General features: G+C 40.8%; 1 protein-coding gene across 2 annotated transcripts in view; it reads right to left on the bottom strand.

The window, feature by feature from the left end:
• The window catches only part of CDYL (chromodomain Y like), a 235,400-nt gene that overhangs the window by 99,852 nt on the left and 108,883 nt on the right, over window positions 1–26,665 (bottom strand). The window lies entirely within an intron of this gene.

The following is a 26,665-nucleotide window of genomic DNA, read 5'->3' as shown; positions in this document are numbered from 1 at the left end:
ACTAGATTTTTAAAGACCAAGACAAAATGAAGAAAGGCATAAAAATCTCATCTACATTACCTAGGTACTGTTTTGCAATGTTACCCACAATCATATGTAGAATAAAATTCTGGCAAATACAAATCATAACAGCTTTTTTGAGTACCAGTGGCATAGGAAATTGACCAAAGTTCTCTTGTTAGAATTTCCTTCTAAAACTCAATCTAGAAAAACAAAATGTGAAACAAGTAAAACCAAGCTTTTCTTAGTATTATAAAGTCCTCTGATGATTTACAGAGCAGTAAAACTAATCAAAAAGGGTCATTCCAAACACCAAACCCATTTTACCTACCTCAGAGCACAGTCCAGTATCGCTAGGCCCAGGAATGTGCTGAAATGTGCTATAGGGTTGCAGAAGACAGAAATAAAAGGATAGGCAAAAGGTTTGCTAACACATGAACAAAAAAATCCAAGGCGAAACCCAAACTGGTTAAAGAGCTCAGTAAGAGAAGGATGAAAGAGTAACTGTCATTGTTGCAGTTGAAATACCAAATAGTCTGAGAAACACTATCAGGGCAAAGCATGTAAATATATTGGCTTACAAGAAAAAGACCAAAGTTGCAAAATATACTCAGCAGGAAAAGTTTGTCACATTGTATCATCATCAATAACTGTGTCAGCATCCATACTGGTTGTTAATACTTGCTTGGATGCCTCAGAGAAAAGTGTAAATAAGCTGTCAGAATAACTTTGAAAACACAAGCAATGATGAAAGCTTTTCTTGGGTTTGGGTCTTACACCAACGGTTGGATAATCTTAATAAAAGAGTAATATGCAAAATAACTGTTACTCCGTCACAAAGATGGTGGCGCCCAGTCCCCTCAGCCCCGCCACTGAAGTGTCCAGACCTGTTGGCCAGACAGGTGGCGGAGGAGGTGGGGGGTTGGGGGGGGCAAGGGGTGGAGCCAGTGATCAGAGGGGGCAGGGGTGGAGCTGGCGATCAGAGGGGGCAGAGGCGGAGTCGGTGATGGAGGGGCCAGGGGCGGAGCTGGCTCCAAGGGGAGCAGGGAGCGGGCCTAAGCCGTCAGTAGGACATCCCCTGAGGGCTCCCAGTATGTGAGAGGGAGCAGGCTGGGCTGAGGGACCCCCCCCTCCGTGCACGAATTTTGTGCATCAGGCCCCTGGTTTGGAATAAAAGAGCATCACTATAATAAATAAATAAATAAAACCTTTATATCAAAGAATTCTGGTGGGCCTTGGGAAAGCAACAGCTCTTTAGATGAGGAAGATCCTTTTTTCACCAGCCATCTGAAACTTACCTTAACTAAGAACAGTTGTTAACTAGTAAGAAAACAGGTAGATAGTTCTACTGCAAGATATAGAGGAATAATATAAACATAACTATTTGACAGCACTAGAAAAAAACCAAGAGCTCAACACTAAGGAGATTGGACTCTTAAAACAAGGGGACTCAATGACTTCTGTGCTCCCTAATTTGCTGCTGACAGTCAGAAAGTGGAGTCTTACAGGCTTTAGTGTCAGAGTGCTGAGTCAGGAGTGAACAGAATGGTTAAAATCTGAGGAAGAGATCACAAAGAGAAGCACCCCCCTCCCCCAACATATTAACCCCTTCAAGTCCTCAGCAGTGTCCTGAACTATACCAGGCCAGGGGAAAGCAACAGTTGGTATGTTGGGAGCAACCAAACCACCCCCAAGTTTGATGATTCACTAGGAGGTTTCACGGGACTCAGCATACAGTCGCACTCACAGCTATGATTTATTACAGTGGAAGGATATTAAGCAAAATAAGCAAGGGGATAGCTTACATGGGATCAAGTCTGGGGAAAACCAACAGCAGGCTTACATGGTTTCTCTCCCAGTGGAGATACACTGAATGTGTTTTGAGTTGGGTCTTACACCAATGGCTATGAGTTGTCACAAAACATGCGAAGTTTTATCTATCAGAGAAGCTCATTAGAGATTCAATATCCAGGATTTTTACTGGGGGTTGGTAACATAGGTGTCCTCTGCCTAACATGCATCAAAATTTCACATTCTTGGAAGGAAGCAGATGATGTTCAGCACAAACCATACCAACGTAGTCAAATTTAAACACACAAGGTAGAGTTTCATATCTGGGATGGCATTATAAGGAGCTCTGCAGACATACTTCCTAATAAGCAAAGCTGGTGAAAAAAAAATCCTAAAACTAAACTCTATGGCCATGGAATGAATGAAGAAAGATTTATTCAAGAAAACCTGCTAACACCTGATAAGAACAAAGAAAGTTTGTGACTTTTGAGCCATGACCCACTTCCTTCTTTCCCCACACAGTTCAGAGTGACAACAGCTACCATATCTCACCAGGAGTCGGGCTACCAGCATTCCCTCTCCCACTCAAAGTAGAAGAGGCAAATAAATCCCTGATGAGGATGACAGAGAGTCAAGGTCAGGGGCTCCTTTCCTCAAACTGGCCTTACTCATATGGAGGCTCTACCCCAGGGGGCGACAGGACAAAAATACTGGGGTTTTGACTGCTCTTGCCCCAATTCACTCATTGGGGAGATATTCAATGCTGGGAGAGGCAAGCTGAGACCAGAGGCTACCACTTACTTGGCATCAGACTAGTGGTTCAGAGATTTTGCCTGGGGGAGAGTTATCTATAAGAAAAGAAATATGACTGTGTTTGAGACAGAGTTTCAGAAAGTTTAAACCTATGGATATTCTTGAAAATGATAACTAAGAGCAACAAATTAAACTATAGCTCACCTAGTTCACCAGGGAGAGCCAGGGAAAAGGACAGCCAAGAAGAGCTTTATTGAGATAATAACAAATCTCAAAGACTGGACTAAAAAACTACCCCTGACTAAATTTAATTAGACCAGGCTTCTGAACAATTTATGCACCAGGCATTATCAAAAACAACAGAGTAATTAGTAGAGTCTAAAGAGCTAGGGGTACTACCAAATAAAGTCAGCGGCTTAGAAAGATAGGGAAAGAGGCAAAGGAGACCCTAGTCAAACCAGTCATCCCACTCACCCAAAGCTGGGACCTCTAGGAGTTACATCAAAGCCTCACAAAGGGGGAATAGACCACTATAATAGTCTAGCCAAGACACAAATCAAACCACCAAGCAAGTAACAAAAATAAATCCAGTATCCAGAGCTGTTACATATAATCTAAAATGTTCAGTTTAAAAAAATTATAAGATGTGAAAAAAACACACAAAAAAACCAAGAACAAATGACCCACACTTTGGGGATAAAAAACAGGCAACAGAAACTGCGAGAGGGAGAGCTACCAAGTATAACAAAGACTAACAGTAAACAAACAAACAAACAAACAAACATTATACCAAGATTATATGCCAATGATTTAGATAACTTACATGAATGAACAAATTCTAAAAAAAAAAAAAAAAAAGACACACTGACCTAGCTGGTTTTGCTCAGTATCATCTCAGTAGATGCATAAAGAGCAATTACTAGTAAACACTCAACAGACTAGAAATAGAGGGAACTTCCTCAACCTGATAAAGGGTATCTAGAAAATACACACAGCTAATATACTAAATGGTGAAAGACTGAATCCCTTCCCCTGCCCCAAATAAAAAACAAGACCTCTCTCCACTTCTATGCAAAAATTGTATTAAAGTTCTATCTGAGTACTTAAGCAAGAAAAGAAACAAAAAGACATCAGGTTGAAATGGGAGAAGTAAAATTATATCTATTTGCAGATGACATGAATGATATAGAATAATGATATAGACCAATAAAACTATTAGAATTAAAAAGTGCAGTAACATCACAGGCCACATAAATCAATATACAAAAATAAATACATACAGTAGTATACTGCATCAACTGCATACAGTAGCAGTGATCCTAATTAAATTGGAAAGACACTGCATAATCATGGATCAGGCGATGCAACAGTGTTAATCTACACTAATAAAAGACAAAGATGCTAACTGACCATACCTTCGCTACGCCCAAGCCACCCCCACCAGCCCATCAGAGCGACTATATGCAAATTAACCCAACCAAGATGGTGGGCGACAGCCACAGAGCTGGAGCAAGCAGGAGGCTTGGTTGACCCAGCAATGGAGGAAGCTAAGCTTCCCACCTGCCCTGGCCAGCTGTGGCCTCTGCAAAAGGCAACAAAGTTTCAATTATAGAAGCTAAATAAATCCCAGATACCTGCTTCCAGCCAGCCACCACTTGGAGCTTGGGTGGCTGGGGTCTGTGGCCAGCCTGCAAACAGCCATCAGCCCTTCACCCAGGATGGCCACACCCTCATGGGGTGAGGGTCCCTGCTGGGGGGCTTGGCCAGCCTGAAAACAGCCATCAGCCCCTCACCCAGGCTGGCCAGGAACCCCAGCAGGGACCCCTACCCTGAAGGGGCTGTGGACAGCCTGCAAACAGCCCTAAGCCCCTCACCCAGGCTGACCAAGCACCCCAGTGGGGACCCCAACCCTGATCTGAGACACCCTTTAGGTAAAACCAGCCGGCCACCACCCATGCACCAGGCCTCTATCCTATATAATAAAAGGGTAATATGCAAATTGACCCTAACAGCAGAACAACTGGGAATCACTGGTCACTATGACAACACACTGACCACCAGGGGGCAAACGCTCAATGCAGGAGCTGCCCCCTGGTAGTCAGTGTGCTCTCACACGGGGAGCTCTGCTCAGCCACAAGCCAGGCTGACGGGTGCCAGTACAGCGGTGGTGGTGGGAGCGTCTCCCGCCTCCTCAGCAGCGCTAAGGATGTCCGACTGCAGCTAGGCCTGCTCCCTGCTGGCAAGTGGGCATCCCCCGAGGGCTCCCGGGCTGCCAGAGGGATGTCTGACTGCCAGCTTAGGCCCAATCCCCCGGGAAGCAGGCCTAAGCCAGCAGGTTGTCATTCCCTGAGAGGTCCCAGACTGTGAGAGTGCACAGGCCGGGCTGAAGGACCCTCCCGAGTGCACAAAATTTTGTGCACTGGGCCTCTAGTACTATATAATGAAAGGTTACTATGCAAATTGACCCTAACAGTGGAATGACTGGTCGCTATGACGCACACTGACCACCAGGGGTCAGATGCTCAATGCAGGAGCTGTCTCCTGGTGGTCAGTGTACTCCCACAGGGGGAGCTCCACTCAGCCACAAGCCAGGCTGACAGTTGTGAGCGCAGCGGCGGTGCCGGGAGCCTCTCCCACCTCCTCCGCAGAGCTAAGGATGTCTGACTGTGGCTTAGGCCCGCTCTCTCTGGGCCTAAGCAGCAGCTGGGCATCCCCTGAGGGCTCCCGGGCTGCCAGAGGGATGTCAGACTGCCAGCTTAGGCCCAATCCCCTGGGGAGCAGGCCTAAGCTGCAGGTGAACATCCCCTGAGGGCTCCTGGGCTGCCAGAGGGATGTCTGACTGCCAGCTTAGGCCCGATCCCCCAGGGAACGGGCCTAAGCCAGCAGTTGGACATCTCCTGAGGGGTCCCGGACTGCGAGAGGGCACATGCCAGGCTGAGGGATGCCCCCTGAGTGCACGAATTTCCATGCACCAGGCCTCTAGTATTACAATATTTCCCAAATTGATCTAAAGATTAAATGCAACCTCTACTAAAATTCCAGCTAATTTTTTGGAGCAGATATTAGCATACTAACCTGAAAGTCCAAATGCAATTGCAAGGGATTCAGAGTATCCCATTCAAAAGGAAGAACAACAACCGTAAAAAAGAACAGTAAAGTTATAGCACTCACATTTCTCGTTTTCAAAACTTACTATAAAGCTATAGTAATCAAAACAGTGTGAAACTGGCATATAGACCAGAAAGCCCAGAAATAAACCCTTGCATACAGGGTTTAAATGATTTCTTACAAGGTTACAGACCATTACATAAAAGAATCTTTTATTCTTTTTCAACAATTGGAACCCTCATATGCTGCTTGTGGGAATATAAAATGGTGCATCCGCTTTGGAAAACAGTCTGACAGATCCTCCAACAATTAAATATAGCTGCCATATGACCCAGCAATTTCACTTTTATGAACCTCCTCAAGAGATAGTAAAGCTCTGTCCTCATCAAAGCTTACACATAAAGGTTTATAGAACTATTCATAATAGTCAAAAGGTAGAAATAATCCAAATGTCCATTAACTGATGAATAGATTAACAAAATTTTATATACCCATGTGAAGGAATTTTATTCAGCCATGAAAAGAAATAAGTACTGACACATACTAAAACAATATGAATGAATCTAGAAAATATTATGCTAAGTAAAAGAAACCACAAAGAACATTCTATATAATAAAACCCTAATACGCAAATCAACTGAACGGCGGAATGACAGGTCGCTATGATGTGCACTGACCACAAGGGGGAAGACACTCAACGCGGGTGGTCATTTCGTTCCCACAGGGGGAGTGCCACTTAGCCAGAAGCCTGGTTCATGGTTGGTGAGCATGGCGCCAGTGGTGGGAGCCTTTTTTGCCTCCACGGCAGCAGCGTTAAGGAGCAGCGAGACGAGAGGTAAGGAGCAGTGAGCAGGTGGGTGTAAGGAGTGAGGGGTCCCGGGCTGCAAGAGGGCGCAGGCCGGGTTGAGGGATGCCCCCCCCCCCCCCCCCAGTGCACAAATTTTGTGCACTGGGCCTCTAGTATTATATGATTCAATTTTTAAGAAATGTCCAGAATAGGCGATTTTAGAGGCAGAAAGCAAATTAGTGGTTACTTAGGCTAGGGGAGAGGGAAGTAAGAAGTGGGGAAGGAAAGGCAATGGAGGGAGGGCATAAGCAGGTGACAGCTAATAAATACAAGTTTCTTTTTTAGGTGATAAAAATGTTCTAAAATTGACTTGGTGATGGATGCAACACTATAAACAGCCAATTAATTATATAATCTAAACAGGTGAACTATTTTGTGCTTGAATTAATCTCAAAAAAAGCTGTTTATAGAGGAATAAGAGCTGAAATAAATTTTTTGCAACAAACCTTCAAGAACCACAAAGGATCTGAAATTTTATTTATCTGCTGTCTGCCAAGTTAGCTTTCAAAATTTTCATCCATGTTGGTAAAATACAAGACTCCTCATCAAATAAACAAAATCCTTTATTACTCATAGCAGTAACAATTGTCTGAGTATCAGCATTTCATTGTTCTGATTACTTGAGCCCTGATTCCTATAGGGCACTATAAGGAGGGCCAGATAACAGGCTCATGCAGTAGGTTACAATACAGGAAAGGAACCCAGAGCTTGGGAAACCAAGTCTCTGTAATGGTCGATTAGCATGCCTATCGCATTTCTATCATCCAAAGCTATAAGCAAATCTACCCTAAGGTCTGAAAGGAGACACTATCTTTTTCTCCAGGACAGTTTGTTGTGCCAACATTATTGAAAAACTAATGCAAAAGAGGAGAAAATGGCGACCAAATAGGAAGACCTTTCTGGCACCTCTTCCCAAGGACAAACGGGAAATAAAACTAAAGTGGGGAACATACACCCGGAATTACCAACTGAGGTCCAGCTGAGGTGGAGACTTATATCTAGGAAGGACAGAAACACACCTGAGACCAGTAGGAAGGGCAAGGTCTTGAGAAGAGCTAACTCAGCTTCCAGGGGCGGTAGGTCAAGAGTAAGGAGTGGCTAAGGGAGGGTCTGTTCCCTCAGAAGACAGAGGCCCAGAATCCAGGCTGGGCTCCACAGTCCGAAGCACCAGAGCCCAGACCCATGGGGTCCACCTAACATCCAGCCATGAAAGACAGCAGAGTTGCTGGCCGTGGAAGAGTCTGAGATGGTAGACCAGAGCAGGTCTGAGAGAAAGCTATAGTTTTGGTTTGCTTTTGTTTTTAAACCCAGAACACAGGATTTTTCGTTTGCAGCTACTCACCGGAGGCTTCGGTGCAGGGAGAGAGGCGCAGACTCAAGGTGTCTAAGAAGTAACTGGGGTGGGAAGCACTGAGAGGAGATGTGGAAAAGCAGCAGCCAGGAGTCCTGCGTTTGGTCGTATGCCCCCAAACTGAAATGGCCAGTCTTCCTGAGAGGAGTTAGCCACTCCCATTAGCTGCAGGGCAGGAAAAGAAAAAGAAACACCCCCTCCCTAGGTGATAGAGCCTGCCCTGCTTAAGGAGTCCTTCCTGCCACACCCAGCATTTTGACCTCTTCAGAGGAAAAAAAAAAAAGCAGAGGCCAACCCTACAGGTTTGAACAGTCTCAGGGAACATCAGCGACTGGATTGGGGGAGGGACCATCTGCCCCACTATCCTGAGAACCAAACTATAATTTCCCCAGTTGGGAGGGCTCATAGAAGTTCCAGGTTTCCAGCCAATCCCAATGGACTGCATATAAGGATCTTTGTCCAGCCAATGGCAGAGTAATCTTTTGGGCCACTTGCAGATGAGTAGCTCTGGGACAGGGAAACACACCCACCACATTTCCAGAAAGCTAAACAGCACCTCCTCCACCTAAAGCCTTTTCAGAAACAGATTTTTTAGTAAGATTGACAGCTGGCTAGCAGGCTAAGGCAGGCAGAGGCAGAGCCCCAGGAATCAGGGGAAGTTTGCTGAAGGGGCCTTGTGCCCCATACTGCTAACAAACATGCTTTAGAGGGCAGACTGGCTGCTCCTGCTTGCAGCCAAGTCCTGTGGAGACGGACACAAATGGTGGATCACCTGAAGCTTCAAGCAGGTTGCTGAAAGCCAAAGGAGGACTGTTTCTGACAGTGGTTAGCACCTGAGTACCTCACAGGAAAGCCAGAACTGTCAGACAGAACAGTCAGCCACAGTCATTAGAAGAGTAGGATCCAAAGGGATCTTCCATGGAGCATTAAACTCTACTGAAACAAAAACCACTTCACTTTTTTTCCCTCGATTTTTTTTCTTCTCTTTTTTTTTCTTTTCCTTTTATAAACTTTTTTCTCTTTCCCATTTTTTCTCCTTAAATTTATCTTCTTTATCTATCTGCTTTATTGATTTGTTATTTTAGTCTCTATTGTTTTGTTCATATATCTAATTTTCCTCTTCCCTTCTCCTACTCAATCTTTTTTTCTTTCTTTCTCTCTTTTGCTTTTCTCCTGCTTTCTCACCTTTTTTTTTTCTTTTCTTACTTTGGGTCTATCTGTTTTATCCTCTGTTTTCCTTTTCAAACTGTTTTCTTCTTTCCCTCCTTTTATTTTAAACTGTTTTCCTTTCTGTATTCCCCCAATTCTTTGCTCTTATTTTATTTCAGCTCTACACCTACATATTCCTTGCCCCCACACTTTTTTTGTCTGTGTTTTGTTTGTTTGTTTTGTTATTTTTCTCCTCATATATTTTTCTTCTTCTATCATTATTGCTCTCATTTCTTGTTCCTAATTCTCTTTTCTCTGGTGGTTGCTTTTTTTGTGGCTGTAAGGGTCTTGTGTATTTTTTGTTTTGTTTATTTTGTTAAGTGTTTTGTGGTGTTGTATTTTGTCGTGCTGTCAGCACTTCCACAACAGTTGGTATAACGTGGTCGGGGATGAGCAACATAGCCAGCTTCAGCAGAGTTTCCATCCACGAACAGGACAAAAACATTTAAGATCCAACGACAACAGGAGAATCCAAATAACTCAAGCAATGGGCTTTCCTAGAGCACCCAGTTCAGCACATCTAAGAGACTGCACCATTGGGTTCCAAAAACACCTACTACAACATAAGACCGTTTCACAAAGTCTGGTAAGCATAGCAGCTGGATATAATACATAGAAACAATTACAAAGGGAGAGCAAAAGTGGGAAGAAAAAGAAACAACCCCCAAATGAACAAAATGAACTAAATGAAAGGGAGGTAAACAATTTGTCAAATAAAGAATTCAGAGTAATGGTACTAGGGTTGCTCAAACATTTCAGCAAGAATTACAAGCAACTTAATGAGAATTACAACGGACTTAATGAGAGCTACAATGACATGAAAAGAGAGGTTGAAACAATAAATAAGAATCAATTGGAATTGAGGAATTACATAGCTGAAATAAAGAACACCTTCGAAGGACTGAACAGTAGTCTAGAAGAAACTAAGGACCGAACCAGCAAATTAGAAGACAAGGTAGAAAAAAAGACACCCATACAGAAGAGCAAATGGGAAAAAAAAATTAAAAAGCAGGACGAGAGTTTAAGGGAGCTTGGGGACAACATGAATCATAACAACTTTCACATCATAGGGGTCCCAGAAGGAGAAGAATGAGAGATAGGAATAGAAAACCTGTTTGAAGCAATAATGGCAAAAAATTTCCCTAAGCTGAAAGTAACTCAAGTTCAGGAAGCACAGAGTCCCAATCAAGATGAATCCCAAAAGACCCACACCTAGGAACATAATAACTAAAATGGCAAACATTAAAGACAAAGAATCTTAAAGGCTGTAAGAGAGAGACAGGTTACCTACACGGAAGCTTCCATAAGACTATCAGCTGATTTATCAATAGAAACATTTCAGACCAGAGGGAGTGGCATGAAGTATATAAAGTAATGAAATGCAACCCAAGTAATGGAGTGAACCCAAGACTACTCAACCCAGCAAAATCGAAGACTACTCTATCATTCAAAATCAAAGATGAAATAAACAGCTTCACAGACCAAAAAAAAAAAAAAAAGGCTAAAAGAGTTTATTATCACTAAACCAGCACTGCAAGAAATACTTAAAGGACTGTTGTAAGAAGAAGAAATAGAGAAAAGGAGAAGAACACAGGCATATCAATAACCTTAAATGTAAATGGCTTAAGTGCTCCAATTTAAAAATATAGGATAACTGAATGGTTAAGAAACCATGACCCATATATATGCTGTCTACAAGAAACCCACCTCAGAACAAAAGATTCACACAGAAAGAAAGTGAAGTGATTGAAAAAATTTCCAGGCAAATGGAAATGAAAAAAAAAAAGCTAGGGTAGCAATACTCATATATGACAAAATAGACTTCAAAAAGAAGGCCATAACAAGAGACAATGAAGGCCATTTCATAATACGAAAGGGATCAATACAACAAGAGGATAAAATTCTGGTAAACATATATGCAACCAATACAGGACCATACAAATATATTAAAAAACTTTTGGATTTTAAGGAAAAGATCGACAAAAATACAATAATAGTAGGGGACTTTAACACCCCCCTGACATCACTGGATAGATTTTCTAGACAAAAAAAATAAAAAAGTAAACAGTAATGCCACTGGATCAAAGGCCATTTTGCCATTTATAGAACAACTCACCCCAAAGCTACAGAATATACATTCTTCTCAAATGCACATGGGACATTTCAAGGACAGAACACATGGTAGGACACAAAACAAGTCTCTACAAGTTCAAGAAGATTAAAATCAGATCAAGCATCTTCTCATATTACAAGGGCATGAAATTAGAAAGCAACTACAATAAAAACACTCAAAAGCATTCAAACACCTGGAGGTTAAGTTTCCCAAAGAGATCAAGGAAGAAATTAAAAACTCCCTGGGAACAAACGAAAATAAACACCCAACAACACAAAATCAATGGGAAACAGTAAAGACAGTCCTGATAGGGAAGTTCATAGATTACAGGCCTACCTCAATAAACTAAACCTAAAACTTAAAGAATTAGAAATAAAACAAGAAAAGCCCAGAGTAAGTAGAAGGAAGGAAATAATAAAGATTAGAGTGGAAACAGATGACATAGAGACTTAAAAAACAATACAAAAGATCAATAAAACCAAGAGCTGGTTCTTTGAAAAGATAAACAAGATGGATGACCCTTTAGCCAGACTCATTAAGAAACAAAGAAAGATGATCCAAATAAACAAAATCAAAAAGAAAAGAGTAATAACTGAACCCAGAGAAATTCAAAAGAGCATAAAAAAATATAAACAACTATATTCCAATAAGCTGGACAACCTGGACAAAACTGGCATATTCCTAGAAAAATACAATCTTCCAAAATTCAATGAGGATGAATCAGAAAGCCTGAATAGGCCGGTAACTACTGATGAAATGGAAGCAGTAATAAAAAAAAAAAACAACTCCCAGCAAACAAAAGCCCTGGTCTGGATGGATTCACAGGGGAGTTTTACTAAACATTCAAAGAAGAATTAAAACCTAGCCTCCTCAAACTATTTTTAAAAATCCAAGCAGAAGGAACACTTCCAATCTCTTTTTATAAGACTAGCATTATCCTAATTCCAAACTCAGATAAAGACACTACAAAGAAAGAGAATTACAGACTAATCTTCCTGATGAACATAGATGCTAAAATCCTCCACAAAATATTAGCAAATTGAATCCAGCAATCCATAAAAAAGACCACACACTGCATGCATATAAGCATATGAATGGACACTGACAATAGGGGGTGAAGGCAGTGCTATGGGGTAGGAATGGGCTGGGAGAGGTCAATGGGGGTTAAGGAGACACATGTAATACTTTCAACAATAAAGAATTAAAAAAAAAATAGACCATGACCAAGTAGGATTTATTCTGGGCATGCAAGGCTAGTACAATATACACAAATTAATAAATGTGATGGAAGACAAAAATCACAAGATATCAATTCATGCAGAAAAAGCATTTGACAAAATCCAACACCCTTTCTTGATAAAAATTCTCATCAAAGTGGGACTAGAGGGATCATACCTCAACATAATAAAGGCCATATGTGACAAACCTACAGTCAACATCATATTCATTGGACAAAATTAAAACCATCTGCCCTAAGAACAGGAACAAGACAAGGATTTCTACTTTCACCACTCTTATTCAACACTAGTACCCCTGTGCATGAATCCTTACGCCAATAGCTAGCTGCTGCCCTCCAGTAGCTCTCCGCCCGCTGCTCCGCCCTCCTGCAGCTCCTCCCACCCCCCCTCATAGCTTGCTGCCCTGCCCCCTCCTATAGCTCTCCACCGTTCGCTTGTAGCCAGTAGCTCGCTGCCCCGCCCTCCTGTAACTGCCTCCGCCCCACCCTCCTGCTGATCCGTGATCTGATCCTTAGGCGGTTGGTTGTTACACTTTACGGTGTAATGACCATTGCATATTACATCTTTATTATATAGGATAGTACTGGAAGTCCTAACCACAGCAATCAAACAAGAAGAAAAAAATAGGCATCCAAATTGGAAAGGAAGAAGTAAAGCTGTCATTATTCACAGATGATATGATATTATACATAGAAAATACTAAAGACTCCACCAAAAAACTAATCGATTTAATAAATGAATTTGGCAAGGTAGCAGGATACAAAATTAACACCTAGAAATTGATGGCATTTTTATACTTCAATAATGAATTCTCAGGGAAAATAGAAAAATAATCACATTTACCATACAAAAAAAATTAAGATAGTGAGGAATAAACTTAACCAAGGAAGTATAAGACCTATACTTGGAAAAAGAACAGGACGTTGGAAAGAGAGCTAGAAGAACATATAACAAACAGAAGAATATAGTGTATTCATGGACTGGCGGAATTAACATCATTAAAATGTCCATCCTGAGAGGAGCCACCACAACTGTGAACAGCACCCACCAGAGGAGCTGCTACCAACTGAGGAGCAGCTGCTATCACAACCGCCCGAGGAGCAACCTCAGCCCGAGGAGCCACTGCCACCCAAGGAGCACCACTGAACGACTCAACATCTAGATATGGCGGTACGATCAAACATGGGTAGACAAAGAAACCCCCAAAGGAAAGAAAAGGAGGACTCGCCAGAAAAGCAGCTAAGTGATACAGAGGCATGCAACATGACAGAAAAAGAATTCAGATTAAGGGTCCTAGAGTGCATAAACCGGATGGAGGAAAAAATCAACAACTTATGCAAGAAGCAAGAAGAAACAGATGAAAAAATCAATAAATTATGTAAGAACCAAGAAGAAATGAAGAGTGATATAGCTGCAATAAAAAACACCATTGAAAAGTTCAACAGTAGACTAGGAGAAGCGGAGGACCGAATTAGCGAATTAGTAGGACAGGGAAACAAAACACACCTCAAACTGAACAGCAATTGGAGAAAAAAATTAAAAGACAGGAGGAGAGCCTAAGGGAGCTATGGGACAACATGAAACAAAACAACATACGAATAATAGGGGTGCCAGAACAACAGAAAGAGGAACAAGGGTTAGAAAACCTATTTGAAGAAATAATATCAGAAAACTTCCCAGAGGTGGGGAAGAAAAAAATCACACAAGCACAGAGAGTCCCAAACAAGGTGAACCCAAAAAGACCCACACCAAGACACATCATAATTACCATGGCAAATGTTCAGGACAAAGACAGAATCTTAAAGGCTGCAAGAGAGAGATGGAAAGTTACATTCAAGGGATCTCCCATTAGATTATCAAATGATTTCTCAACAGAAACACATCAGGCCAGAAAAGAATGGACGGAAATCTACAAAGTGATGCAAAGCAAAGGACTGAACCCAAGAATACTCTATCCAGCAAGGCTATCATTCAAAATTGAAGGGGAAATAAGAAGCTTCACAGACAAAAAAAGGCTAAGGGAGTTTATTACCACCAAGCCAGCCATGCAAGAAATGCTAAAGGGACTGGTGTAAAAAGAAGAAATAAAAAGCTCAGAAAGAAAACAGCCACAAAAAATAGAAATGGCTACAAACAAGTACCTTTCAATAATAACTTTAAATGTAGACGACTAAATGCTCCAACCAAAAGACATCGAGTGGCTGAATGGATAAAAAAACATGACCCATACATTTGCTGTCTACAAGACACCCACCTCAGAAGAAGGGACTCACACAGACTGAAAGTGAAGGGATGGAAAAATATCTTTCAGGCAAATGGAAATGAAAAAAAAAGCTGGGGTAGCAATACTTATATCGGACAAAACAGACCTCAAAGTGAAGGCCATAACAAGAGATAAGGAAGGCCACTCATAATACTAAAGGGATCAATACAACAAGAAGATATAACCCTTATAAACATATATGCACCCAATGCAGGAGCACCCAAATACATAAAAAAAAAAAACTCCTGGAAGATATCAAAGGAGAGATCGACAACAATACAATCATAGTAGGGGACTTTAATACACCACTGACATCACTGGATAAATCCTCTAGACAAACAATCAGCAAAGAAACAGCAATCCTAAATGACTCACTAGATCAGATGGACTTAATTGACATCTTCAGAACAGTTCACCCCAAAGCCACGGAATATACATTCTTCTCAAGGGCTCATGGGACATATTCAAAAATAGACCACATACTGGGTCACAAACAAAGTCTCCCCAAATTCAAGAAGACTGAAATCATACCAAGCGTCTTCTCAGACCACAATGGCATAATATTAGAAATAAACTACAATAAAAACAACCCAAAATACTCAATAAAATAAAATAAAATAAAATGTCCATCCTACCCAAAGCAATCTATAGATTCAATGTAATCCCTATTAAAATAAAAACGGCATACTTCACAGATCTAGAATAAACACTCCAAAAATTCATATGGAACAACAACAAAAATAAAGACCCGGAATAGCCACAGCAAACTTGAGAAAGAAGAACGAAGTTGGATGAATTATAATACCTAATATATCAAGTTATACTACAAATCCACTGAACTTAAAACTGCCTTTGACAATGGAATAGACAGAGAACCCAGAAATTGACTCAAGCCATTATGCTCACTTAATATTTGACAAAGGAGGCAAGAGCACCCCATGGAGTAAAGACAGTATCTTCAATAAATGGGGTTGGGAAAATTGGACAGGTACATGCAAAAAAAATGAAACTAGACCAACAACTTACACCATACACAAGAATAAATTCAAACTGGATAAAAGACTTAAATGTAAGTCGTGAAACCATAAAAATCTTAGAAGAAACATAGGCAGCAAAATCTGAGATATCTCTCGTAGCAATATGTTTACCAATACATCTGGGTCCAAGGAAACTAAGGAGAAAATAAACAATTGGGACTACATCAAAATAAAAAGCTTCTCCACAGCAAAATTATCCATCAAAAAATGAAAAGAGAGCCCACTGCATGGGAGCATATATTTGCCAATGACACACCTGATAAGGGGTTAATTTCCAAAATATATAAAGTACTCATACAACTCAACAAAAGGAAGACAAACAATTCAATAAAAAAATGGGCAGAGGACCTAAACAGACACTTCTCTAAAGAGGACATACACATGGCCAAGAGACATATGAAAAAATGCTCACATCACCAATCATTAGGAGATCCAAATTAAAATGACAATGAGGTACCAGCTTACACCTGTCAGAACGGCTATCATCAACAAATCAACCCAAGACAAGTGTTGGCGAGGTTGTGGAGAAAAGAGAACCCTAGTACACTGCTTGTGGAAATGCAGACTGGTGCAGTCACTGTGGAAAACAGTATGGAGTTTCCTCAAAAAAAAAAAAAATGGAATTCCCATTTGACCCAGTAATCTCACTTCTAGTAATATTAGAGGCCTGGTGCATGAAATTCATTCACAGGTAGGGTCCCTAGACCTGGCCTGCGATCAGGGCCAATCTTCCTTCACTGCCAGCAGCTGGCCCCACCCCCCTGCCACTGACACCAGTCGCCCTCTGTGTGTGGGGCAACCGGCAGGGCAATCAGGGCCCCACTCACTTGCACCGCCTTGGCCTGGCACTGCCCGCGTCCGCTGCCACCAACCCCGGTTCCCTGTTCCCCATTGGACGATCGGAGCTTGCCGGCCAGGGGAAAGGACTGAGAGGTTGGCCATTCCCGCCTACTCGCCGGCCCCGTCCCCTGCCACCAGTCGGCCTTTGTGTGTGGTGCAATTGCCAGGACGATCGGTACCCCACTCATTTGCACCCATCCTGGCCTGGCGCCGCCTGCATCTGGCGCCACCCACACACATTTCCCTGTTCCCCATCGGACGATCGGAGCCTGCTGGCCGGGGGGAGGAACTGAGAGGTTGGCCAGCAGACCCCCATCGGGTGATCGGGGCCTGCAGGCTGGGGGAAGCTCCTGTGTTGAGCATCTGCCCCCTGGTGGTCAGTGCACATCACAGCGACCAGTCGTTCTGCCACCCAGTCAATTTGCGAATTATGCTTTTATATATATAGGTATCCTAACAAAACTGAAACAACAATCAGAAAGAATATGTGCACCCCTATATTCATAGCAGCACAATTTACAATAGCTAATATATGGAAACATTCTAAGTGTCCACCAGCATAAGTAGTTAAAAAATCTGTGGAATATCTACACAATGGAATACTACGCTGCTATAAAAAAGAGAAATCTCTTACCCTTGGGACAGCATGCATGGACCTGGAGAGTATTATACTAAACAAAATAAGCCAGTCAGAGAAAGATAAGTATCACAAGATCTCACTCATGTGTGTAATCCAATGAACAAAATAAACTGATGAACAAAATGTATCCAGAGACATAGAAGCAATTTCAGAGGGAAGGGGGGTTGGGGGGAAGAGAGACTAAACAGGGAATCTATATGCATACTAGGGGCCCAGTGCACGAATTCGTGTACCTTGAACGGAACTGTGGGCAGAGAGGCTGCGGTAGGCACAGGGGCAGGTCTCAGCCCATCCACTGCACCCCCACCCGGCCCCTCCCACCACGGCCCCTGGGCCCCTGTCTGCTGGCAACCCCACTCCGACACGCTGATGGCGCCGGCCCCACTCGCACCCGCTGACAGCGTGGAGCAATTGGGGTCAGCACCAGCAGTGGGTATAAGCGGGGCTGGCGCCATCAGCAGGTGTGAGTGGTGGCTGCTGCCCCGATCACCCCTTAGGAGCAGGGAGAGGTGGGGAAGCCTTCAGGGGCGATCAGGGCTGGCAGTGGGTGTGAGCAGTGGCTCCAGCACCGACAGCGGGTGTGAGTGGGGCTGTCACTGGCCCCAATCTGGCCTCAGGAGCAGGGGGAGGTGGAGAAGCCCTGAGGGGTGAAAGGGGCCAGCAGCCGCCGCTCGCACCCACTGATGGTGCCGAGTGATTGGGGCTGGCAGTGATGTGAGCAGTGGCTCCAGCACCGGCAGTGGGTGCGAGCGGGGCCGGCGTCAGCAGCAGGTGCAAGTGCCAGGCAGGACTGCGATGCGCGGGAGCAAAGAATTTTTAGTAACCACCAGAGGCTTGCCCTGATGACAGCGACCAGCGCCCCACTTTGGTCTGGCCCCCCACTCACCTCCTCCACCATCCCACCATGGCTGATGCCTGCCATGTACGGAGCACGCCACCTGGTGGTCAGTGCACATCATAGCGATCAGTTGTTCAGTTGTTCTGCCGTTCGGTCTATTTGCATATTATCCTTTTATTATATAGGAGATGCATAGCCCATGGACATAGACAATAGTGTGGTGAAAGCCTGGGGGGGTGTCGGTTGCGGGGTGGAGGGGGTCAATGGGGGACAAAAAACAAAAGGGACATCTGTGATACTTTCAACAACAAAGATAAATTTTAAAAAAAGAAGAAGAAAAGGAAAAACAATGCAAAACAAATGCAGCCAGAGTCTCTGCTTCTAAGACATACAAAAATGAAAGGAATCTCTTTAGAATTGTCTCTCAACAATATTTACCCCTTGTTTCTACATTGCGTTGGCTTTTGGGAAAATTTCCTCTCAGTACACCACTCCATCAGCTACTCTGATCAATCTGACCAGAGACTGGGACCATATCCATTTAATCTGCCTCATACAACATTTAATTAAAGCTACTATCAATAGGACTCTAAGCATCAGGCTAAGCCACACTACATTCTTGCCCTAAACTATGCCTCCCGCTGTCCTGACCCAAATGGCTGAACATATTCCATAAACCATCAGGGTCTATCTCAGAAAACCAGATGGCTTTCAGGTATAAGTATCTGAACTGACTTTTCCTCTTGCTCTGCGGCATGTACAAAAGGATGCATTAGTAATTCCATGAACTCTGTCTTGACCCACAAGAAGGAAATCCAGAGGAATGGTATCATCCGTAAAACCCTGGCCAGTGAACTGGGGCTGACTTGAATATCTCCAAGAGCTGAGGTGTTTTCATTGCTCATTTCAGAGAAAGTCAGGGACAAATTTCCTACCACCTTTACTATGGCTTTCACTGTTTGGCCTGCAGGATGTATATACACAGTAAGGCAATTATCACTCTAGGAACTTGCCCAAGGAAATTGAGATTTGCCTCATTTTGGAGCTATCTCCACAGTCTTATGAGGGCTATATGACCTACTGATTGTTCTTCTTTAAACACTTTAAAGACATGTTAATATCTGACTTTCATACAAATACAGTCCAATGATGCCCATGTTGGAACAAGAAAGTGTTGTTTACAATTACTGGGGATCCCTTAAGTGGGCCCTCTATCATGGAATGGTAGCATCCTGGGGTTACTGTTAGGGCAAAAAAGATACCCAGGAATGATCAGGATGAAATCCAGAATTTTCAAATTAGGTGTATACAAAATCTCTCACAACTTTTGTCTTAATCATATCCCAGGAAGCAGCAGAGAGGAAATGAACCAGAACCCTTATCACAACCTTTATACAGATAAATTAATTCAAGATGTATAAAAGACCTAATTATAAAGGTTAAAACCATGAAGCTCTTAGAGCAAAATATAGAACATTACCTTTGTGACTCAGGGGTAGGAAAAGATTCTTTAGGTCAGCGGTCGCCAATCGGTGGTCCGTGCACCACTGGTGGTCCATGAGGTCCGAAAGGTTGGCGACCGCTGCTTTAGGTCACAAAAAATAATAACCATGAAAAAAAAGAAAACTGGTCAACCAGACTTCATCAAAAACCAATGCTGAACAAATGTGTAAACAAGCCATAGATTGGATATAATATCCATAAAAAATATCTCTAAAGAATGGTCCCTAAGACTAATAAGTAATTCTTAGCATTCAATAATGAAAATACCAAATATAATTTTAAAATGAGCAAAACATTTGAGCACACATACCCAAAAGCATATGAATGACCAGTAAACACATTAAAAAGTGATGAACATTATCATCTATGAGGCAGATGAAAATTAAAATCAATGAGATACTATCCATCCATCCATCCATCCATCCATCCATCATAATGGTTCAAATAAAAAAAACACCAATGGTGAGCAAGCAGACATTCATACATTGTTGGTAGCCACTTTGGTAAAAAGGTCTAAGGCATTTTATAAAACTAAATAAATACCAACCCTATGACCTAGTAATTCCAATCCTAATTACTCACCCAAAAGGAATGAAAACATATGTCTACAAAAACACTTGTATAACACTTTTTACAGAAGCTCTGTTCATAATGACCCAAAGTAGAAACCACTCAAGTTTCCAACACCAAGTGATTAGACAAACAATACTACTCAACAACAAAAAAGAAATTAGTGATTTATGCAAGAGCATGGCTGACTTTCAAAAACATTACACTGGATGAAAAAAAAAACTTGCTCAAAACAGCCAAATAATCTGTTCTTCAAAAACAAGAACAGAGCTTGGTAGGGAATGGATTGGGAAGGGGCATCAGTGAAATTTCTGAAGTGATAGCTTTCTAGCTTAATAAACTATTGGGTTGCAAAGATTTATGCCTTTCTTAAGGTCAGCACCTGGTATAATATTTAAGGTGTGTATTGCATTGTTAAAGAAATTTTTATATCAAAAGAAAAAAGCTATAAACAAATATGAACTAGTTAATAAAATGCTTGCTAAATGATTTTTAGCGTAAGAGTACTGATTTCAGCATTTACTTTAAAACATGTCAAAAAGAAGAAGGCTTGTGAATGGAGAGTGGACTAAATAGTAAGATGTTCATAGAAAAATCTATGTAATGGGCACATGAATGTTAATTGTAAAATTCTTTCAACTTAGGTGTTTAAATTTTTCATAATTAATGAGGAAAAGTTAATATTCATTTATTTTACAAACTAAAAAATACAGGAATCTGCAAGCAATTACTAAGAAAAAATAAGTAGCTTCAGTAAAGTCACAAGATTAAAATTTTAAAACAAAACCGAAGAGAAGAAAATAGTTAAGATCAGAATGGGAATAAACAAAATAGAAAAGATCATAGAAATCAAACTAAGAACAGAAAAGATCATATAAAACCAAGTGCTAGTTCATTGAAAAGATAAGGAAAATTGACAAACCTTTAGCCAAACTCATCAAGAAAAAGAGAGGACTCAACTCAAAAAACACCATAAATGCAAAAGAAGTTACAACCAACACCACAGAAAAACAAAGAATCATTAAAGAATACTATGAACAAGCCCAGCCAGTGGGCTCAGTGGTTGAGCGTTGACCCGTGAACCAGGAAGTCACAGGTTTGACTCCTGGTCAGGGCACATGCCTAGGTTGTGGGCTCTATCCCCAGTAGAGCGGTGTGCAGAAGGCAGCCGATCAATGATTCTGTCTCATCATTGATGTTTCTATCTCTCTCCCTTCCTCTCCCTTCCTCTCTAAAATCAATAAAAAAAATTTTTTTAAAAGAATACTATGGACATTTATATACCAACAAATTAGACAATCTAGAAGAAATGAATACATTTCTAGAAGTATATAACTTTCCAAGACTGAACTAGGAAGAAATTAAAATCTAAACAGACCAATTAGTAGCAATGAAATTGAATCAGTAATAAAAAAAACTCCCAACAAAGTCCAGGATCAGACAGCTTCTGAAGCAAATTCTTCCAAACATTTAAAGAATAATTAATACCTATCCTTCTCAACTATTTACAAAAACTGAAGAGGAAGGTACGCTTCCAAACTCATCCTTCGAAGCCAGCATTGCCCTGATACGAAAACCAGACAAAGACACTACAAAAAAATAAAAATAAAAAATTATTGGCCAAATCCTGGATAACTATAGATGCAAAAATTATCAACAAAATATTAAGAAACCTAATTCAATAATACATTAAAAGGATTACAGACCATGATGAAGTGGGATTCATCCCAGGGATACAAGGATGGTTTAACATCCACAACTCAATCAACATGACACATACATTAATTAAATAAAGCATAAAAACCATATGATCATCTCAATAGATGCAGAAAAGGCATTTGACAAAATTCAACATCCTTTTATGATATAATTCCTAACAAAGTAGATACAGAAGGAATATATCAACATAATAAAGCTATATATGTTAACTCATACAACTAAATACTAAAAAACACAAATAATCCAATTAAAAATGGGCAGAAGGTTTGAATAGACATTTCCCCAAAGAAGACATACACATGGCCACAAACAAATGAAGAAATGCTCAACATCACTAATCATCAGGGAAATGCAAATCAAAATACCAATGAGATATCACCTCACATCTGTCAGAATGGTTATCAACAAGACAACGAATAATATGTGTTGGTAAAGATGTGAAGAAAGGGAACCCACATGCATTGTTAGTGGGATTGTAAACTAGCGCAGCCACTATAGAAAACAATATGGAGGTTCCTCAAAAAATTAAAATTAGCCCTGACTGGGTGACTAAGTTGGCTGGAGCATCGTCCGGTATACCAAAAAGGTTGTGTGTTTGATCCCCAGTTGGGCACAAATGGGAGGCAATCAATTGATGTTTCTCTCTCACACTGATGTCTAGCTTCTCTCTTCTCCTTCCTCTCTCTCTCAAAAATTAAGAAAAACTAAAATGGAAAAAAGAAAAAAAATAATAAAAACTGTCTAGCCAGCATGGCTCAGTGGTTGAGTGTCAACCTATGAACCAGGAGGTCACGGTTTGATTCCCAGTCAGGGCACATGCCTGGGTTGAAAGCTCAATCCCACATGGAGCGTGCAGGAGGGAGCCGATTAATGATTCTCTCTCATCACTGATGTTTCTGTCTCTCCCTCCCTCTTCCTTCCTCTCTGAAATCAATAAAAATATATATTTTTAAAAATTAACAAAAATATATCCTCAGTTAAGGATTAAAAACTAAAAATAAAAACTGGACCTGCTATGTTACCCAGCTATTCCACTCTGGTTATTTATCCAAAGAAAACAAAAACATTAATTTGAAAAGATTCATATGCACCCCTATATTCATTGTAGGATTACTAGTAAGAGCCAAGATATGAAAGCAACCTAGATGTCCACCAATAGATGAAGATGTGTACATGTGCACACACGTATCAGAGAAATATTCAGCAATAAAAAAGAATGAAATCTTGCCATTTGTAATAACATACATGGACCTAGAGGGTATTATGCTAAGCAAAATAAGTCAGAGAAAGTCAAATACTGTATGATTTCACTTACATGTGAAACCTAAAAAAAGAGAAGAATAAACAAAATAAAATGGAAACAAACACACAGATATACAGGACAAGCTGATGCTGGTTGCCAAAAGGCAGAGGGGCAAGGGATGGGAATTTAAATAAAAATAAGTTGATTAAAAATATGTGTGTAAAATGACAACTTAAACCAGCCATATTAACAAATGTAAGTAAATGGGCTAAACAAACATAGTATTTAAAAAATGGTTGATGGAATTCTGTATTACCACATATTCATCAATATATTCTTGAAGCAGATTGGTAGAATTAAGGTATAGAAATTTCCAATGGCCATGTTTTCCAAAGTGCTAAGCGGTTTCTTTCTTTCTTTTTTTAATCCTCACCAGAGGATATTTTCCTGTTCATTTTTAGAGAGAGTGGAAGTGAGAGGGATAGACAGAGAAAAATATCAAAGTGAGAGAAACACATCAATTGGTTGCTTCCTGCACGAGCCCCGACCAGGGCCCGGGCGGGGGAGGAGTTTGCAACCGAGGTAGGTGTCCTTGACCGGAATCAAACCCTAGACACCTTCCGGTCCACAGGCTGATACTCTATCCACTGAGCCAAACCAGTTAAGGCCTAAATGGTATCTTTCTAACCAAAAAAGAAATGCCATGTTTTAAATTATCAGCAACTATGAATTTATGGTTATCCTCTTCTTCCCCAATATGAGACAGAATTATATATATGCAGATCAATTAAATTGATCCCTTTGGCCAAAAGTAATAAACTGATTATAACTATCCATTTTGCTTATGACTTACACAAGTAAAAATGTATTAAAAACTTTTAAAAAGTTAAGCCATTTAGGAATTTTACCAGTAAGTCCCATCTTTGGTGTTTTGTTCTGAATAAGAGTAGGATGGTATCTGGTACTAATGAAACCACTTGCTTCTTGCATACTTGACAAACAAATCACAAACTGAATCAAATCTATACATGTATTGTATAAACAAGGGTGAATCAGAACTTTTGCTGCACAGCTGCTCAACTGAAAGACTATAAAAACTTAGTTCATAACAACTGTATTATTCTTCAGATACCTCAAAACAGAATAAAGCATTTGTATTTTTCACTGACAACACAAACCAAAAATGCTAAATAGAGAACTTGAGGAAATAATAAAGAAATTCCTGTTCTAAATCAGAATGCTTGCTACTATGCTTTACTGTCTGGCTTTAGCAAATGGATAAAGACAAAGATGAAACTGTTCAGAAACTGAAAATAGATAAAGTAGGATTTTTAAGGTTAGAAATATTCTATCTAGCTCCATTTTTATAACAAAGCAGTAAAGCTAGAAACTACAGTGCAACTGGCAAGCCTCCTTATGTTTTAAATTTAAAAATATTCACTTTCAAACTAAATGTTCAATTAAAAAAAAAAAGCCAAACCTAAATGTCAAGGAATGCCAAAATTAGGTTAAATAAATATGTATCAGGCACATAGTAACCACTCAGTGAAAGTAACATTTGTGACAGATTTTACTGATACCGTTTGATGAAAATCTTTCTCATAAATTTAAGCTGACTCACGAAAAGGGGATACCTTTGTGTTGAAAACCTCTACTAAATCCTCTGCTTACAGGAATGAATACATCTGCCAGAGGAATAAAACCCACTCTGAGGTGAAATGCAGCAAAACTGTTCTACAGTCCAAAAAGACTATTAAAATACAAACACACTTACACACATATACTCTGATCAACTACAAACAAATGAACCATTTAGGAACCAGAATATAATTGCTTTGGCCAGAAAGCAAAATCTCAACGTCTGCACAGAGTTTCCAGGTGATGTTATAGAAGCCAGTCTCTAGTATCAAGCGATGTAGGCTCCCAGCAGCATCTGTCTTAATGCCAATGAAGAACAGGAGGGGTTGGAGCAGAATGGTAATGGGAACTTTAGTTTTGTCCATCGTAACACAAATATTAGACAGAGTGTGTGCTAGACCAGGGTGCCAAGTAGTTTTTGTGAGAAAGCACCCCTTTATATTTTCTCCAAAGCCCCTTTAGAGGAAACTACTTAGGGTGGAGGGAATACTACCAAACATAATTTTAACACAAAACCCCAACAAGTTCGGGACCATGATGGAAGTAGTAGTCAATATTTGCAAACTCTTAAGTCTGACAAACAAGCTTTGAGATAGATGTTCAAGAGTTCTGATCTTGAGACCCTGACAGTCTGGCTGGAGGTACCTGAACCAGATAGATTCTAAAATCCAATTCTGCTGACCACAGTCAATCCAACCAATTCTACCTATATGTATGGAGTCCCTACAACACATTAGACTTCTGTTTTTGCTGAGACTCTAGGATGAAACAAAAACAGTATTTCTCCCAATTTTTTGGAAGTTACATTCAAGTGAAAGAAGTCAGACAAAGTAAATGTGGAATATATTTAATATATATAATTGTTAAGAGAGAAAAAAAAAAAAACACAGGAGGAAGACAGGGTAATGGCAGGAAGGTTGCTCAGTAGGTGAGCCATGTAGATAACCTAAAAGAAGAATATTCAGCCAGGGGGAGCTGACAGAAACCATAAGAGGCAGGAGTGTGCTGAAATGTGTGTGAGGAACAGCAAGAAGGCCAGGGAGGTTCAAGTGTAGTTAACAGGAGAATGAAAAAAAACTAGGGAAAAAATGAAAAAAAGACCAAGTCAGGAGGGTGGTGGAGCGGGTGGGAGGGCAAGGATTATTTAGTGCCTTATAGTCATACCAAATTTGGGGTATGCTCTCAATAAGACGGAAGCCATGGAAGAATAGTATCTGTTTTACATTTCAGAATTTTGACTCCAGCTACTTTGTGGAATTTGAAAGAATTAGCAGGCTACTGTAATAATCCTCTGAGAGATTATATCACTTGGAGTGATGATGTGCAGAGATGGTGAGAAGTAGCTGGATTTGGAATCTTATTTCAAAGGAGTACTAATAAGATTTCCTGATGTATTGAATGCAAGATATGAGAGAAAACAAAAAATGAAGGCTAACCCAGGTATTTGGCTTGATAATTGGAAAGATGGAGTTGACACTTACTGGGATGTAAGGGTTCATTTAAAAAAAAAAAAGTATTTTTACTGATTTCAGAGAGGGAGAGAGATAGAAACATCAATGATGAGAGAGAATCATGAACTGGTTGCCTCCTGCACAACCCCTACTGGGGATTGAGCCCACAACCTAGGCATGTGCCCTTGACTGGGAATCAAATCGTGACCTCCTGGTTCATAGGTCAATGCTCAACCACTGAGTCACACCAGCTGGGTGAGTTCATTTTCAAACATATTACGAGAAGATGTAGATAGACCATTTGACTCACACATCTGGAATGCGGGCTAAAGATAGAAATGTGAAATCTGTAGGCATTAAAAGTTATTAAATTTATGGGATTATGATAGAAGTTAAGCAAGGGTAAAGAAGGGAGTTTGAGGACAATCCTGGGATCCTCAAATATTTAGAAAATAGAGTGAGTAGCAGAATCCAGCAGATTATAGAGAAAGAATAAGGAGTTATATTGAAGGA

The sequence above is a fragment of the Myotis lucifugus genome, unplaced genomic scaffold (genome assembly GCF_000147115.1).
Source record: "Myotis lucifugus unplaced genomic scaffold, Myoluc2.0 scaffold_272, whole genome shotgun sequence".
NCBI lineage: Eukaryota > Metazoa > Chordata > Mammalia > Chiroptera > Vespertilionidae > Myotis > Myotis lucifugus.
Note: the sequence above shows the minus strand (reverse complement) of the source record. Positions and strands in the feature narration are given on the sequence as shown.